This window comes from Pteronotus mesoamericanus, unplaced genomic scaffold, assembly GCF_021234165.1.
Source record: "Pteronotus mesoamericanus isolate MK-2021 breed Mesoamerican mustached bat unplaced genomic scaffold, CSHL_Meso_final scaffold_99, whole genome shotgun sequence".
Taxonomy (NCBI): Eukaryota; Metazoa; Chordata; class Mammalia; order Chiroptera; family Mormoopidae; genus Pteronotus; species Pteronotus mesoamericanus.
In genome coordinates this window covers 6198477-6215486 of record NW_026555330.1, presented here as the reverse complement: position 1 = coordinate 6215486, position 17010 = coordinate 6198477, and positions in this window count along the sequence as shown.

The following is a 17010-nucleotide window of genomic DNA, read 5'->3' as shown; positions in this document are numbered from 1 at the left end:
CACTGAGTTGCCCATATAGATGTAGCCTAAAACCCTCTACCTGCCATACCATTTGGGATGGGTCTGCCTAGTGAAAAATCAGGGTGCAGCGGGTCACATAAAGAGTAAGGGAGCAACCAGAATTCATGTAAGGCAAGGGGCTCCCACTGATCCAATCTGGACTAATAAAATTACCAGAGGACATGAGGCATCTCTTTGGTCCCCCAACCCCCGATCCTCTGTCTCGGGGACATGCCCAAGAATAACAGTCCCGTCCAAGGCTTCCTCCCAAGACCAGCGCCCCGAGACTACGAGTGTTTGTCCCTCCTTCCCATCTCCCTGCTCCGGCTTCTTCCCCCTCCAATGCTCATTTCACCTCATGGTCAGAATTTAAAATGTCACTGTGGTCAATTCACACCAAGGCGTAGGGTAGCCTGGGGGTCCCCTCAGTCATGGAGTGCCAGCTTTCTAAAGGCTGCGTGTCTCCTCATTGGCCTGGATGGTTTCAGGTAATATTTCAGGTACAATAAAGGGGGAGATATTTGGAGAGTGGAGAGTAGAAGAGGCCTTCCTAAAGACCCTCAAATTACACTCCTAGGAATGAATTGTTCAGACCCAAAGTAAAGCCAAGATGGTCATGCTGAGACTCTTTCCTTTGTTCTATGTGTCTTCTGCCCCGCCCAATTCAAAGTGGGAGGCCACAGGTAAATCTTCCCAGAGGACTGTTATCCTCTGGGAGACACAGAAGTAGATTCTTTGTGCTCATAGCTCTTGAAATGGAGAGATTCTCTGACTATCCAAGACCAGTTTGCAGCCGATTCCAAGGCATCCTCATGAGGACAAAGCATTTTATTAAGCTCCTCTGGCGAATGTTTCGTGCCAGGCTGGCCTCCCTGCCACGCTGGCTGTTCCCCTGCTTCCACTCCGTACTGCGCGCTGGTGAGTGTTCAGAGCATAAAAATCTACTTTTCAGATTAGCCTCCACAAAGCATAAGGGAATGAGGTAGTCTGCTGGCACTGACTCACTGCAAAACCAATTTAAATGACCAAGTCAATCAATAGTTATTCATTAATCATCAACCAGCTCTGGTTCTGCTCTACTCAGAGAACCCACCCCCCTCCTCCTCTTCACAGCCTCGTTTGTGACTCCCGCTTACTGACCCCACCGCCACTGCCCCCCCCACCCCTTCGGTATCACCAGTGATCAAGTTGACAGCCGCCCCCCACCCCCGGGAGCTGTCCAGAATTTCAGCCCTGCACATCAAACCAGGGAGGCGGTTAACTGACTTCCTTTTCCTCTCTTTGCCAGAAGCAGATGGGAAAGGTGGGAGGAAGGGAATTATTTATTTGCTAGTCTTGCCCAAAGCGCTCCCTATTTTGAGGGTCAGCTCCCTCCACCCCCATCCCAAGCCCAACATTAGCTTGACTGACAGGGGCCCCCCGCCCAGCTCCAGGAGGCCTGATCTGACCCTGTTTACCTTGCATGGAAGTCTCCGCACTGCACAACTCTCAGCTTCAGGATTTTGCAAATTTTATGAGGATGTTCAGTCAAGCTGGGTTTTAGCTCCCCCTTTCCCTCCAGCTAAAATGAGGATCTTTCATCCAGCTCTGATCTCAGAGGGACTTTTTCCCCCACACTTGGGACATGATTAAATAACAGGCACACGTGCACACACCAGCCCCACACCCTTTTATTTCCCAGATCTTTCCTCAGTAATGAAGCCTGAAATGGAAAACTACTGTGCAGAGAAGCTGTGGCAACAAGAGGAACAATGAGCCAGCCCAGTTCCTCCTGGGGAGAGAGGTGAGGGAGTTTGCTCACAAAACAAGAGCAAAGCCTCTGTGATGTATTAACTAGAAGCCTTTCCTGGGAGAACTTCAGGGGTGCAGTGAGTAGCAGTTGGGGGTGTCCACTTGCTGTGCACAAAGGAGAGTCAGGAAGCCTCTCTCTCTCCATGCTCCCTAGAGAGCCCAGAGAGGGCGCGAAGGGTATGGGGTAAGGAGCATCCTTTTCTTTGTCTGGTTAACGTGATCATTAACTCTACCGATTATGGCAATATAAAGAAATCATTAAAATGCAATTATTGCGGCTGTATAAGTTTATAACTGCATAACTACATCAAAAAGCCACCTTTGTAGGCCTTTATGTGCTCTATAAACCTGAATAAATTGCAGCAAAGAAAAAAGATCACTTCCATATGAATCAAGAGCCAGTATGGAACTTCCCCCCACGGTGCAGACCGCTGCGGTGAGAAGCCCAGGTCCTCATCCCGGCCCGCTGGGTGGGCTGCTGGAGTCTCCTCTCTGCTGTAGGCCTGCCTCTCCCTTGACCTGTCTTCAGTCAACTTGATCCAAACAAATAAAATGAAAGCCAGCTAAGCAAGTATAAAAAATTATCACAACCCCATACATTTCTATAATGTGCTATAGTTCCTACATTCAACAACTCTTTGGCTACATAATTATCCTCATTTTATAAGTTAAAAACTGAAAATCAAAGTTTTTATGAAACCTGTGTAAGGTTGAGGAGTGGGCTCGTTAGCGTCTGTTTGCCCTCCCACCCCCCACCCTCCGCGCTGCTCCCACGCCCGCCCACCAGGCTCTGCGCCCCGCCCCGGGTGCCTGCCCTCCGTGGGCTAGAGGCTCCCTCCTCCGCTGGGTTTCGATTAGGCCAATGGGAACCGACGTCAGGAAAACAGAGGTGAGGAGAAAGGGAAAAATTAGGGGGTGGATGCCCCTGGCTCCCTCCCCATCTGGTCCTCGTCCGGCAGTGCCTGTGTGTCTGTTTCGAGCCCTAGGTCCCGCCTGGTGGCCCTCCCCTCAGGGACAGCTCCAGGCCCCTCAGAGGGACTGACCATCAGTCCCGCCCTTCGCCCCTTCAGGTCTAGGGGTGGCAGCGTCGTAGCTTCTGGTTGGTTTCCCTGAAACCCTCACACACCCCTTTTGATACCCTCCTCACCGACTCCTGAATGTGCCCACTGTTTCCTGCCAGGACCTTGACTGAGGCACAGAACTAATGAGTCCTGGGATCTGAAGTAACACCCAGATCATCAAAACCCTAGGAGTCCAGGGCTGAATAATTTAGAAAATTTAATTTGCTCCAGACACAGACATGCTAATTGCCCCCTACTTCGCTTGGCACTGTGCGGCACCACTTACAGGAAGAGCTACAAGGATACAAGTTGGGCCTCCCAGGGCCTTTCCTGCCGCCTCAAGCGCCCTGACGCAAGCCACTGCGCAGAGGACGTGCACCAGGCAGGCTCAGCCCAAACCAACACCTGGATGGACCACGGTGGGGTCAGGGCGCCTATGGGGTGGAAGCAAACGCATCTGGGAGTTGAGAGGATAACATCTAGAAAAACACGTGTTTTATTTCCAAACTAGGTGGAGGAGAGCAATGGGTCAGATCCTCCAAAATTGCAAATGAGCCCAAAACATTTCTATTTGGCTTTGACATGCCTGATTAGACAATACATCATGTTTTGTTCGGGGATTTCTGCACTACTTATGCCTTCCTAATTAATTTTCATTAGACGGAGGGTGCAGGGCGTTGGTGTTCCAGGAGTTCACACACTCCTTTGCCACCTGGGAGGGAGAAACAGTGTTCCCGGGGGTGGGCTGAGGAGCTGTTGGCGCACGAGCCGCCCCCCAGAGTTCACACCCACGTCATGGGCCTGCACTTGGAACGGGGTTCTGGTCCTCGAGACACAGCTGGTCCTTGCTGATGCACAGTGGCTCTGGAATCCTTCCCCTGAGCATCCAAATGCCCCAGAATAGCGCCTTGGGCCTTAACAAATCCCAGACAGAGGGCAGCAGTAAGACTAGATGTGGTCGGGAGTCAGAAGACGCGGGGGGCCAGGTCATCCCACCTAAGTTTCCCTGGGGACGTCCCAGCACTCTGCTGAAATTCATGTCAAGTTTATGTCAAGTTTAAAGTGAGACTGTGCTTGGCACGTAGGGCATTCCCAATGAGTACTGGTAGGACTGAACCATAGGTGAGCCAATGCTATGTAAAGGTTAAATTCTATGTCTGCATTGTTAGTATAGATGTTTGGAGTTGGAGCCAGTCTTGCCTAGTTTGTAGGTAAATTTTACTGAGTTCCAAGCCACAGTAAAATAATACAATTATTTTACAAATAATAATGGCTAATACGTCTATAGTATTATCTACCAGACCACATTCGAAGCACTTTACCTGGATTAAGCCATGTAATCCTTGCAATTTGTCCACAGAGTAGGTACTATAATTCTCCCCATTTTAAAGATGAAGAAACTGAGACTCAGCGAGATTACATAGGTAGTCAGTAGCCGGAGTTCAAATTGGTGGTCTGGTTCCAGAATCCATGCTCCTCATCACCCTACCATCCTGCCTCACATATTGCTGGGTGACAAGGTGAAAACTGACGTGTCAGGGAAAAGGTACAGATAAAGTGCTATCAAGGTGCGGAGGGGGCTCCTTCTGGCCAGGTTAACCAGAGAGGGCTCCCTGGAAGAGGTCACCTGGAGCTCGACCTAGAAGGACAAGAAGACGTCGAGCTCACAGAGATGAGGTAGAAAAGGGACAGAGCAAGTTGAGGCACAGACGGCAACAGCAAGCGGTCCCATCCATTTGGGGTCACGAAGAGGTTTATGGGAAACAAGAGCTGAAGCTCTGAAGATGGGTTAAGGTGGGGCACCCCGGAATGGGAGGCCAAGCTGCATGGATTCATTTTGCCAGGAGGACACAGGGAACCGCGAGGGGTGTCTGAGCAAGGGTTCAGCAGGACTGGAACTGTGCCCGAGAAGGAGTTAACGTGACAGTTGCATGCAGGACGGTGTGAGGGGGAGAAATCGCAGGCAGGGAGACCACGTGCCCCAAGCGTCTCATAGGAGGCCCTGCACCACTGAGACAAATAAAGACTTGCTGACTGACTGACAGACCGGCTGCCTGACACACTGCCTCCAAACCACAAACCCAGCTCCACCGGAAGTCCCCTCCTTCAGAATTAACCACAGTGGCAGCTCTGCCTGGAAGCGGGGACAAGCCTGGAGGCTACAGGGATTGGAAAGAGACACAACCTTTCATGTGTAGATAGAGAAAGGTGGAAAACTAGACCCCTCCCCCAGAACGAACACCTTCAGGGAGAGACGCCAGTGGAGAGAGAAACGCCCCCACTGAACTGAACATAACCCTGATTCTTTTTCCTTTTTTCTCATATTCCTCAATCATGAAGAGAAAATGCATGGCCGCTGCACAAAAATGATGGTTTTATTTCTACATGCGATGTTGTCAGGGAATTTGGCTATAACCTTTTATTAGACGTTAATAATTTAGAAAAGGGAGAAGTATTCCCCAGCCAAATCTAATCTCCTACAAATAAATACTTTGCAGGGGAACGAGAGCATCACATTCATCCTGGGATGAGCTGACGATTATCAAGCCTTCACACGTTGCCGGCATCCATCAGCCGGGCCATTCACTCTGGTTAATGGCAATTACATTACTTTCCTTGGGTCTGTTTTCAGCAGTTAGATTCGTAGCTCTGAGTGTCTCTCTCCTACACTGACTCTCCTAGGCTTCCCTCTATGTGTCTGCGAGGATCTATGTTCTCTCTGTGTGTTTAGTGCGTGTTGTACTAGCTACACGTAGGAAGTAGTCTGGAGCGTTTGATGTTCACCAATAGGCTAATGCCCAGTGTTAACCCAAGAGGCCCCCTATGACTTAATGTTCAATTAAAGCCAAAACATTCACTTGAGGGTGCAGAAGCGACCTCACTTCATGCTCACGTGTAGGGGCCTCAGCATTCAAAAGGCCCTGGTTGACCAGGTCCATTTAGTATTCGGTTCACAGCGCGATCTTTTCTTGCTGCGTGGTTCCCGCTGATGGCCGGACACGAGTCAGCCCTTTGCAGCAGTGCACACATCAGCAGTAGTTACACAGCTGTCAGCCTGCTGTTCAGTGTTAGTCACAACGTTTAGACAACCATACGTTGGGGTTTGTGATTGCAAAGCTGTCCTTTCCATTTGCAAAAAGAAAATGAGCCTTAAGGAAGCAAGAACACGGTAGATAGGGGAACCAAGAAGGGAATATGTTGACTAAAAAATATATCTGAGCTAAGCTTTTCACTGTAAACAAAATCATTGTGATCCATTTGTCTGCTGTCCTGGGTCCTAAACCAGAGCAGAGGCTCGGCCACAGCACTGTCTCACTTGGCATAATGAACTTGACCTTCATTTACTTTTCTGCTTCTCTTCTAGTATCAGCCCCGCTCCCCAGGTGGAGCAGCTCTCCCCCCAGAGGGCCCGGAATCCCTCCAATCCGGCCAGATCCCCGACAAAGCCCCGAGGATCTCCGATGGCTGCCAGTCTCCCTACAAAGTGCCACACAAAATGGAGGCGGCCCAGGGGAGCGCTGCTGAACTACTTCTCCAGGGGAGAAAAACAACCCTGAGTCATAGTGTTTGCCTATCTCCCTGGTGTAAACAGTCCCACCATCGCCAATTTCAAACTACCAATAGTTGAACAACCAGGGCGACATTCCCGAACGTTGAACAATGTGCCCATGGTGAGTTAACTGCAGCGCAGAACTGTCAGGTCCCTCTGTCCCCCGCTGCACTGAGGGCTTTCAGGCCTGGGCAGGTGGCGGGTGCCCTAACCCACGCATGGTCTTCAACACTCATCGCTCAGCCTCTAGAGCTCACGGAACAGTAAGAACCCAACATGTTCCTTAATCAACATCTTGTTCAGAAACTGTCACTTGCCATAAATATAGGCTTTTAACCTGTCTCCTTGGCAGCTACCTCAGGAGTAGGGACAGGGAATGCACCATAAATTTCAGAGCTGGTAGGTTTCAAGGCAGCAGGGCAGGCTCTGAGGCCACAGGAACTGTGGAGTAAGCGGGTCTCCAAAGCCCTGTCTCAGAGGAAAGCACTGTTTTCTGTGTTTGTTTCTGTCATGGGGACCCTGGCCAGACAAAAACAAAACAAAACAAAACAAAACAAAACAAAAGGCCTGGACTCTGTTTTCATAAAGTATAGGAGGGAGGCTGAGGCAACGCCGACCCCAGACGTGTGGGCACTGGAGGTCTGTTCAGGTTGAGTTGGAGGCGCATCAACCGTTACTGGGGGATTACAGGAAACATTTTGTGGGCATAAAAGCTGCTGCCAGAGGCTCGAGGGAGGAAACAAACAAGACACCGAAACAGGGAGGGGTGGGAACTGAGACAGGGTCAGAGACAAATAAAAAGGAGAGGCAGAGACAGATGACTACAGATGGGGCTTCTCCAGGTTCTGTGAAACCTAAAAGCCTCGAAATGGCCGTATTTCTTTATCGATTCCAAGCTCTTGGGGACAGTTCAAAGTCCATTCAACCCATGCTCCCTTATCCTCTACCTCATTCCACCGTTTATTTTCATCATAGCCAACAACATACCCTCTGCTTTGTTCAGATTCATAGGCCGGAACAAAATGTTTTAACTTGACGGCTCCGTCTCAGCCGTTCCCCCTCCATAAGCACTCTAGGCCTTTTTAAGGGACTTTCTTCTTCCCCAACTCATTCCAGCTCTTGCCTCATCCAGAGGGGATCCCTAGGTGGCCGACCTGGCTTTGAGCACTTGGATTCCCTCTTGCTCCCTCAGCTCTCAGGTGCTCGATTTGGACAAATCTTCATCCTGGTGATCTCATAATGACTCTGCAACTGTTCAGCAGGGTGACTGACCTTAGAGAAGTCACGTCCCTCCGCACACCTTCATTCTTCAACTGGACAAGGGAGAGACCAGACTGAATGACTTTCAGTTCCCTTGCGGCTCTGACACGCATCAACTCTGAGTGCTGATGGCCGTGCAGAAAAAGATAAACTGGTGGAAGAACGTACAAGTGAGAGAGGGACAAATGGAGGAGGTGGCCAAATGGGGGTTGAGAGTGATTGGCGGTGACAGTGTAACCATCATCTTTAATTATCCCAATATTCCCACTTCTATAGAACAATTGGATACCCAGAATGAAGACTATTGATCCCAATGTCCTTTGTACTTGACTAAGTTCTGGCCTATCAGACATAAACAAAGGTGATGTGTAGTAGTTTCTGGGAACCTTTTTTACAAGACAGCTAGTAATCATTCTTTTCTTTATTCTCCCTCCATACAGCTGCCTGGAATGAGGATGTGATGGCTGGAGCACTAACCTCCACCTTGGTCCATTAGGATGTGAACCTGTAAGCTGGAAAGAACCTACATCCCTCAGGACTTCATAGAATAGAACCTCCCTATAAGTAGCAAACCATATTCCTCTGGACTTACGTTCAGACAGAAATAACTCTCCCGTTGAAGTTACAGTTATTTTGAGTCTCTGTTACTCACAGCAAAACTTAATCTGAATAATATAAACAATGTTTTAAGGTTGAGAAGGAATTATCATGAGGCTCCTACAATAAGAAGGTAGAAGGTGTCGGGGGAGGTGGGATAATAGATGGCAGGTGAAAGGTAACTGCTGAAGAACTGACAGGACAGTGCTGTCCTCATGTCATCTCCCAGCTTCACCACAAAACGGACCTCACACATCTATGGGGAGTTTTCATGGCCCATCTTTAAACCTGTCTTCAGGAAGCCTTCTTCTCTTTCCTTTTTTTTTTCCCCCTCACTAGCCCAGCACCTCCAGGGTCTCTCTTCCTCAAAGTTCTAGGGCACCTCCTATGACTTATCTGACACTGTCCAAAATGCCTGGTATTATTTTGGGGAGTGTTTCCATTTTCCCAGCCCAGCTAGACCATTTGCTCCTGGAGAAAAAGGCGTCTTCTCACTTTTCTCCCTGATATAATGATGGCACCCCAGATTCTCTGGGCAGATCAGATTTCAAGGATTCTGCCCTGCTGCTCCCTGAATTTTGAAAGGTTTAGTGACTAAAGGGCATCAGCCAAAGAATCCTTTTAATATAGGACCATAACCAAAATTCCATACCCGGACAGCCTACCTACAGACTCAGTTTCATTAAAATAATTCATTGATTTTTTTTCTTGATGGATTGAAAATATCTTGACAAGGGCCCAAGGGCATCTAAGGGGAAAGGGTGATGTACAGAGTAGGAAAATGATGAAATGCAGCAAATGGAAGGCGCTTGATTGACAGGGGTATCATCAGGAGAAGGGAGAAGATGCTGGACCTGGAACTGTGGCCAATGGACCGTCAGACAGGAATAATAGCGGCTTTCTCCGCAAGCACACACCACCTGGGCCAGGTATTCGGGGCCTTGTCACAGCCAGAAACTGGAACGTTCTTTCTTCAAATGATAAAAGTAAACAGCCAGATTTCCTGGGAAAGGGGGTGAACTGAACACACACATCTAATCTTACTCCTTCCCCAAACCTCACTAAAACTACAGCAAAGGGATTGTTTACAAGGAAATAAACGCACAAGGACAAGGCAAAATGGGAAAGGAGAAAATAGCAATAAAATTGGAGAAGCTGCAAAGTGGTAGGCAGATTCAAGAAACCCAAGTCACTGCTGATAGTGAGGAAAGCTGAACGCCAACCTCATTTATACCACGAATCCTCAAAATACCCTGCCGTTGGCAGCAGCAGGGATCTCTGGAAGTGGAGGTGGTGGAGGTTTAGGGGTGGCTAAAACTAGGAGAAGAGGGGAAAAGACGTTTAAGAAGCGGCAGCTCCTGGGCTTCTGGTCAAGATGACAACTAGGTAAATGGGGTACTCACAGCCTCCCACAACCACATCAAAATTACAACTAAACTACATAACAACCATCATTCAGAACTGCCTGAAATCTAGCTGAACAGAAGTCCTACAACTAAGGATATAAAGAAAAAGCCACATTGAGACAAGTAGGAGGGCCAGATCCAGGGAACTGGCTGGTCTCACACACACATGTGGCAGATAAAAATTGGGAGGGGTAGCTCAGCTGCAAAGGTCCCCCGTGAGGAGCAAGGGATCCCAGCCCCACACCAGGCCCCCCAGCCCAGGGTTCCAATGCCAGGAAGACAAGTCCCCATAACCATGACAGTGAAAACCAGTGGGGATTGGGGCTATGTGTAAAGGAGGGCTGCTGGAGCCCTAGGCAGTTCCTCCCAAAGGACCTGTGCATAAACTCACTCAGACACTCCCTCTGGCCTCCAGCACAGAGTCCGCAGTTCAAAAGGCACCAGGGACAAACGGGGAGGAACTGAAGTATCTGGCATCAGGGCAACAGCTAGAGGGGCGGCTTCCTCCCAGACAGAAGTGCCAGCAGAGGCCACTGTTCCTTTGCTGAGCCCTGCCCACACGGAGCCAGCAGGCAGGGGCCATATCTGAGACTCCATATACCTGGCTAACACTGTTCGCCTGACCTAGTGATTCCCTGAGACCCCATCCAATTTGCCGGCCCACTCAAGCTGTTTCCAGTGTATTTTACATGTAAACTGCCTGTCTTAGCTCATGCTGTGGACTTTTCTAAAATCTCTCAAGCAAGCAGCATCTGGCCTCAGCATGCCCCATGCCTCTTGCTAAGTGGCCCCAGGTCTCGCGCTAGTGGCAGCCAGGTTTGGTTAGCAGTTTGGCCCCTTCCGAGCACCTCCAAGTCCAGCACAAGTAGCAGCCATCTGCAGATGGCTTTGTAGCTCAAGCTGAGTGGCCCTGGACAGAACACAGATGGCAGCTAACCTTGGCCTGTACCTCCCAGGAGGCCCCAGAGCCAGCATACCTGGTGGACAGCTTCAGACCATGTTAAAGCACCACCCAACCTCCTCTACAGCAACACACAAAAAGGGTGGACTCAGCAGGCACCAGACCCCCACAGAAGTAAGTCTTGCTCCATGGAGTGGACCCCTGCACAGCTGGTCCACCATGGTGGTCAGTGGTGACAGCCAGTCCTTGCAGCTGATTGGCCTGGGAGTAAATCCTCCTATTGATGTGCCAACAACAATCAAGGCTCAACTACGACAGAAGAGTGTACATAGCCCACCCGAGAGAGGTGGTGCACCTGGAGCGCGCAGCTCGGGTGAACATGGAGGCTGTGCCAGTGGACTCTATAGGATACCTACTCTATTAGGCCACTCTACCAAGCTGCTACAGGAGACATAGAAGCACTACCTAATACATAGAAATAAACTCAGGGAAGCTGCTAAAATGAGACAGAGGAGAATATCCCAAGTAAAAGGACCAAACAAAGCCTCAGAAAAAGAATTAAACAAAATGGAAACAAGTAATCCACTAGATACAGAGTTCAAAACACTGGTTATAAGGATGAGAATAGTGTAAAGAGCCTCTAGGACAACTTCAGGTGTACCAACATTGCATCATGGGGGTGCCAGAAGGAGAAGAGCATGAGAACAAGAAATTGAAAACCTATTTGAAAAAATGACAGAAAACTTCCCTAACCTGGCGAAGGAAAGAGGCATACGAGTCCCTGAAACACAGAGAGTCCCAAACAAGACGGATGCAAAGAGGCCCACACCAAGACACATCATAATTAAAATGCTAAAGGTTAAAGACAAAGAGACTCTTAAAAGCAGCAAGAGAAAAGCAGTTATTTACCTAGTTACCTACAAGGAAGCTCCCATAAGACTGTCAGCTGATTTCTCAACAGAAACTTTGCCGGTTAGAAGGGATTGGCAAGAGATATTCAAAGCAATGAAAGGCAAGGACCTAAAACCAAGATTACTCTACCCATCAAAGCTATCATTTAGAATCAAAGGACAGATAAAGAGCTTCCCAGACAAGAAAAAGCTAAAGGAGTTCATCACCACGAAAGTAGTATTATATGAAAAGTTAAAGGGTCTTCTTTAAAAGAAGAAAATAATAATAAAATATGAACAATAAAATGGCAATAAGTACATATCTATCAGCAATTGAATCTAAAAAACAAAATAAACGAACAAGCAGAACAGAAACACACTCATAGATACAGAGAACATTTTGATGGTTGCCAGATGGGAAGGGGTTGGGGGATGGGTGAAAAAGGTGAAAGGATTAAAAAGTACAAACTGGTAGTTACAGAGTAGTGAGGGGGTGTAAAGTACGCCATAGAGAACATAGTCAACAATATTCTAATAACTATGAATAGTGTCAGGCACGAGATTGATCAGGACGATCACTTGCTAAGTTATATAATGGTGAATCACTGCCTTGTACGCCTGAAACTAACATAATATTGCATGTCAAATGTAATTGAAAAATAAAAAATGATTTAAAAAATAAAAATTAGTAAGTTAATGAATGAAATAAAGGAATGAAAAATATAAAAGGAGCAGCAGCAGCTCCTGGACCGCAGTCTCGTTTTTGGTGCATGGGCAGTACCCATCCTCCACTCTGGCTTCCAGGCACCAGCAAGGATAGATTCCCTGTTACCAAAACAGGGCGGCTCAATTTTGAATGCTTCCCTAGCATCACCAGACACCTGACAAGAGCCTCTAAAGTGGAAAATGGAGATCAAAAGAAACCGGAGAAATCAACGGGAAAGGAACTGAAGCCATGAAGAACACTTTACGACTAGTCCCCATTAGGAGGTGTCAAAATGCACAACCTCCGCTTGGCCGGACCTTCGCTCGCCGGCCTGTCCCTGGGAAGAGCAGCTGCACAGCCCGAACGACACAGGCAAGGGAGCCCTGCGCAGCGCACAGCCCGTGGTCCTCAGCCTCGGCCCTGAGGAGCCCGGGCTCCCTAGAGCAGCGCCTCCAGGGCCACGTGCGAGGAGCAGAGGCCGCGCAGGTGGGACTCCAGCCCTGCCCTGCTTCAGCCAAAAGAGCGCTGCATTCTAAAGCTGCTTTTAATACTGAGGTTCCTGGTAAAATTTTGTTTTTAAAAAAAAGTATTTCTCCTATTTAAAAAACAAACAAAAAAAATTTTTAAAATCCCCTCTGCACATCACAGATCAAATCCAGGCCCTATTGCTGGAGAGGGGAGACCTGGGAGTGCGTTCGAAGGAGGCCCCGGCACACGTGGCGGATCTCGGGCCCCAGCAGGGGAGCCCAGGGCCCAGGCCCCGAGAGCGGCCTCCCTGGAGACCAGCGGCCTCCAGCTTGGACTCCTACTACCTGCTCCCCATTGTGGCCACTCTGGGGTAGGCCCTCCTGCTCCGGGGCCTGACAGCTCCACCTGAGACCCCTCCACACCCCAGAGGGGACCTGAGCCTGGCTGGTGCTTGGATGGAAGAGGCTGGACACGTGGACACACCAGCTTCCTCACAAATGAAGGTGAGGGAGAACCAGCTCTGCGAGGTCACTCGGAAACGTCTCTTGTCTAACTGGGCTGAGGTCTTGACACCCTGTCTGTGGCTCCACTTGGCTCCTCGCTCCTCGGGACGTGTCGGCTCCCCCATCCCCAGGGGTCCACTGGGGGCTCCCCTGCCCCCATTTCCATGGTCTCAGCTCCTTGTTTCCCCTGCAATTCCCTGGCAGCTCTCTTGGACAGGCCCCTGGAGGTTGGCGGGGTCCTTGGCTGCAGGGAGAATGTAACACAGTAACCCTTGTAAGACAGCTTCGTCCCAGAACTCACTCAGGAGACATGCCGCCTCCCTCACCCAGCCAGAGTCTCCCACCTGCAGCGGGAGGCTCGGGCCACAGAGAACAAGTACTGAAATGCAACGATTCACACGCTCATAACACTCTGTCCTTGTCACATGAAGCACGCGCGCACACACTCAAACTTCCCTCGGCCGGGGTCCCCTCCTGAGGCGGCAGGTGGCGTCCTCCCTGTGACCTGCCCGCAGAGGCTTGGACAGCTGGCCTTGCGGCCTCCCAGCCTCTTCCCATCCAGCTGGCTTTGAGGACAAGGCAGCCTCTTTGGTAAAGTGACAGCTGGTCAGCAGCAGCCCTTGATGATGGGGGTATCTGCTGGGTGTCCCTCGGACCCACTTCCTGCCTCGGTTTAGCAGGAAAGTCTTTCTATCCCCTGCCTTGCTTCTACCTTCTCAAAAACAAAGAGAAAGAAAAATAAAAGCAGCACAGCCCCTGTTCAGGTCTGCCTGGAACGAAGATGGAAGCTTCCTGAGGGCAGATCTGTGTGTGTGTTGTTTGTGGCTAGGCCCCCAGTGCCTAAGGGAGAACCCAGCACAAAGTCGGTGCTCAGCACTGAATGAGCGAACGAGTGACGCAGACAGCCGTCCTCCTCCTCCCTCCTCCTGAAAGTGTTCCCCATGCAAGTCCTGATTCATCATCAGATTGAAATCCAAGTCATGGGAAGAGGACACATAAAGGACAGAGAACCTGCCATCAAAGTGGACCAGGGGAGGTGAGAAGAGAGCCCCGCAGCCCCCGCCCAGCTCTGTGATTAATGGCTTCACTAAGCAGCTCCCTTGAAGTCCCAGGGCTGTTGCTCGGGGTGAAGGACAATCTGGTGATTTAGAAATAAAATAAAATGGCCAGGACCTTCCAGAGAGCCCAGTGGGAGCTGCAGGAAGGGAATCGGAGCCTTCCTCGTAAATCACCCTCAGCCGCACCTATGTGTTCTCCGAACTGGAATCTGCCTGGTCCCCGCAGACCCCACCACACGGCCACGTCCCCGTGCAGCTGAGTGTGGCCCAGGTACCCCGTGACACTGTGGTGGAGAGCCACCTGACAAGCCTGCGGGGAACTTGCAAGGACGCAGAGGCAGCGGTCCCTGCCACTGGGGAGGGATGCTGGCTTCCCCAGCTGCCTTGTCCCAGGCCCCGCACTGGCAGAGGGCCTGCCCCGGGCGCGGGGCACCCAAGGGCTCGGGGCTGCACTGCAGGGAAGGCTCACAGCAGCGCCAGGGCACGGGGGTCAGGGCAGTGCACAAGGCGGTCGGGGCCTGCCACTGTCACCACCTCACTTTGCCACGTGCCCAGGGTGTTGTCTCAACACGACCTCTCCTTTCCTCTCTTGTTTTTATTTCAAAAAGGTAAAGAAGATGAAATCGTTTACATCTGCCAAATTCCTGGGTATTATCTTGCAGTAACAACAACAACAATATAAAAGGTAGCCCAATGAGGACAGTTTTCCATGTACCTAAATGATCCAGATCATGTGGTACTTGGCAGGGAATGGGGGAGGGTGGGTGGGAGGGGGAGGGGGCGGCCAAGGGCACAAGGCAGAGAGAGGGCTGCTGTGGACCCGCTCCCCCAGGAGTGGGCCCCGATTCCGAAGGGGCACAACATGCCTGAGCTCCTTCCTGTCTTCTATATCTCTGTCTTCGGTTAAGCCACTAGGCCACCCTCCTGTCCCCCCATCAAGATGTCCCTAAGTGTGGGGTTTTCTACCTTGTGAATATGGATGATTCTAGAAAGAGCCTTGCCCTAAGCTGGGAGCAGCCCATAGCCAGATCCTCTGTTAACATGCAAGCAGAGAGGTGTTGGCTGTGGGCAGCGAATTGCGGTGGACGGAGATGACATCGGAAGGGCAGGAAGACAACAGGTAAGCGTGTGAAAGGTCACCAGGGCCAGCTGCCCTCTGCAGCAGTGAAGCAGCACCTGGAGCACCGTCGTCGGGGGAGGCTACTGTTCCCCTGCCTCCACTCTCACGCGCATGTACCAGTGGCTCCGACGTGGCAGGCGTTCTGTCAGGTGCTAGAAGCCAGAGGTGAGGAGACTGGGCCCCGCCCTCAGGAAGCCCCCGTCAAGGAGGGGAACACATGGATGCCACTCACGAAACACAGGCACAAACAAAATCAGTACCAAAGGCTGTGGGCGTGCAGAAGAAAGGAGAGGTGGCTTTTTAATGAAGAGCCAGGGAACTTCACAAAGGAGGTACATTTGAGCTGAAACTTAAGGGAGGAGACATTTTTGCAGGACATTATGGGCTGAGGGCAAGACGGCAAAGGGACATTTAATAGGTAACGTATTAGTCTCTTATGGCGGCTGTAACAAATACCTCCTCTTGGGTGGCTTAAAACAGCAGAAATGTATTCACTCACAGTTCAGGAGGCCTGATGTCCAGAGTCAAGGTGCCCACAGGGCTGGTTCCTCCTGCAGGCCATGAGGAGAACTGTCCGAGCCTCTCTTCTAGCCTCCAGCGGTTTCCAACAACCTTGCTGTCCCCTAGCTTAGACTCAAGGCTCCAGCCTCTGCCGCCGTTGTCACACTGCCTCTTTCTGTATGTATCTCTGCACCCTCTCCTCTCCCTAGAAGGACACCAGTCACTGGACTTAGGGCGCCACCTCAACTCCAAGATGATTCCACCTGAAATGATGGTTGATCCTTAACTACCTATGCCTGCAAACACCCCGTTTTGAAGGAAGGTCACATTCTGAGGCAGCGGGTGCATGTGAACTGCGGAGGGGCGTGTGCCCACTTTAACCTCCTAAGGGTGATAAGCATGTTAGAGGAAATGGCTTCGTTTCTGACATGGGTCTCATGTTTAATCATGCAAATCTCTGTCCCTCTCACTGAGGCAGTACGGATGCACTTCCAGGCCCCAGCTGGACACGGGCCCAGTGGTAGTGCTAATTCAAAGCCCACATCCCAGTGCCCCAGGCTCCTGAGAAGTGACCCGTGGATCCCGCCCTCCAGGGAAGGAGAGAACGGGATCAAAGCAGCAGGCGAGCCAGCGAATTAAAATTCCGCCTTAAGTCCCCAGGTTTCTGTTCATCCAAAGCCCCCACTTCAATTCTGACGTTGCTCAGCTTTTGCTGAGAAAACAAGGGATGCTCTCCCGAGTCCCTGCACACCCCGCCTCTCTCCTCACAACCGGTACAGCGTGTTCTGAACAGAGAGGAGGCTGCAGTGAGGTATGAAATGAAACAAATCCACCAGCAAATAGCAAAGGAAGCTGGCGTATGTTTAATATGCAGGCTCCATTTTGGGGATTGAGGAGAAAGTGTTGCCTCTTCCTGTTGAAGAAGCAGTGTGCCGGAAAGGGGGCCCGCGGGAGGGGGAGAGACGCACCCCTCTCCGCCAGCGGCCCGGCCGCTTGTAAAGAAGCAATCGTTGAAAGATTGGGGAACCAACTGCTCCTACTTGCCAAGTATTCCTAAAGGCTTCAAAAGCACTCAAGGAAGTGGGTTTTTCCCCATAACCCGTCTATAAATCTGCCACCTCGACATCCGCTGTTCAAGCAGGCCAGTGTCTTGAAAAGTGACTTGGTTCCCGGAAGCACAGCGCGGGCCTGACGTGAC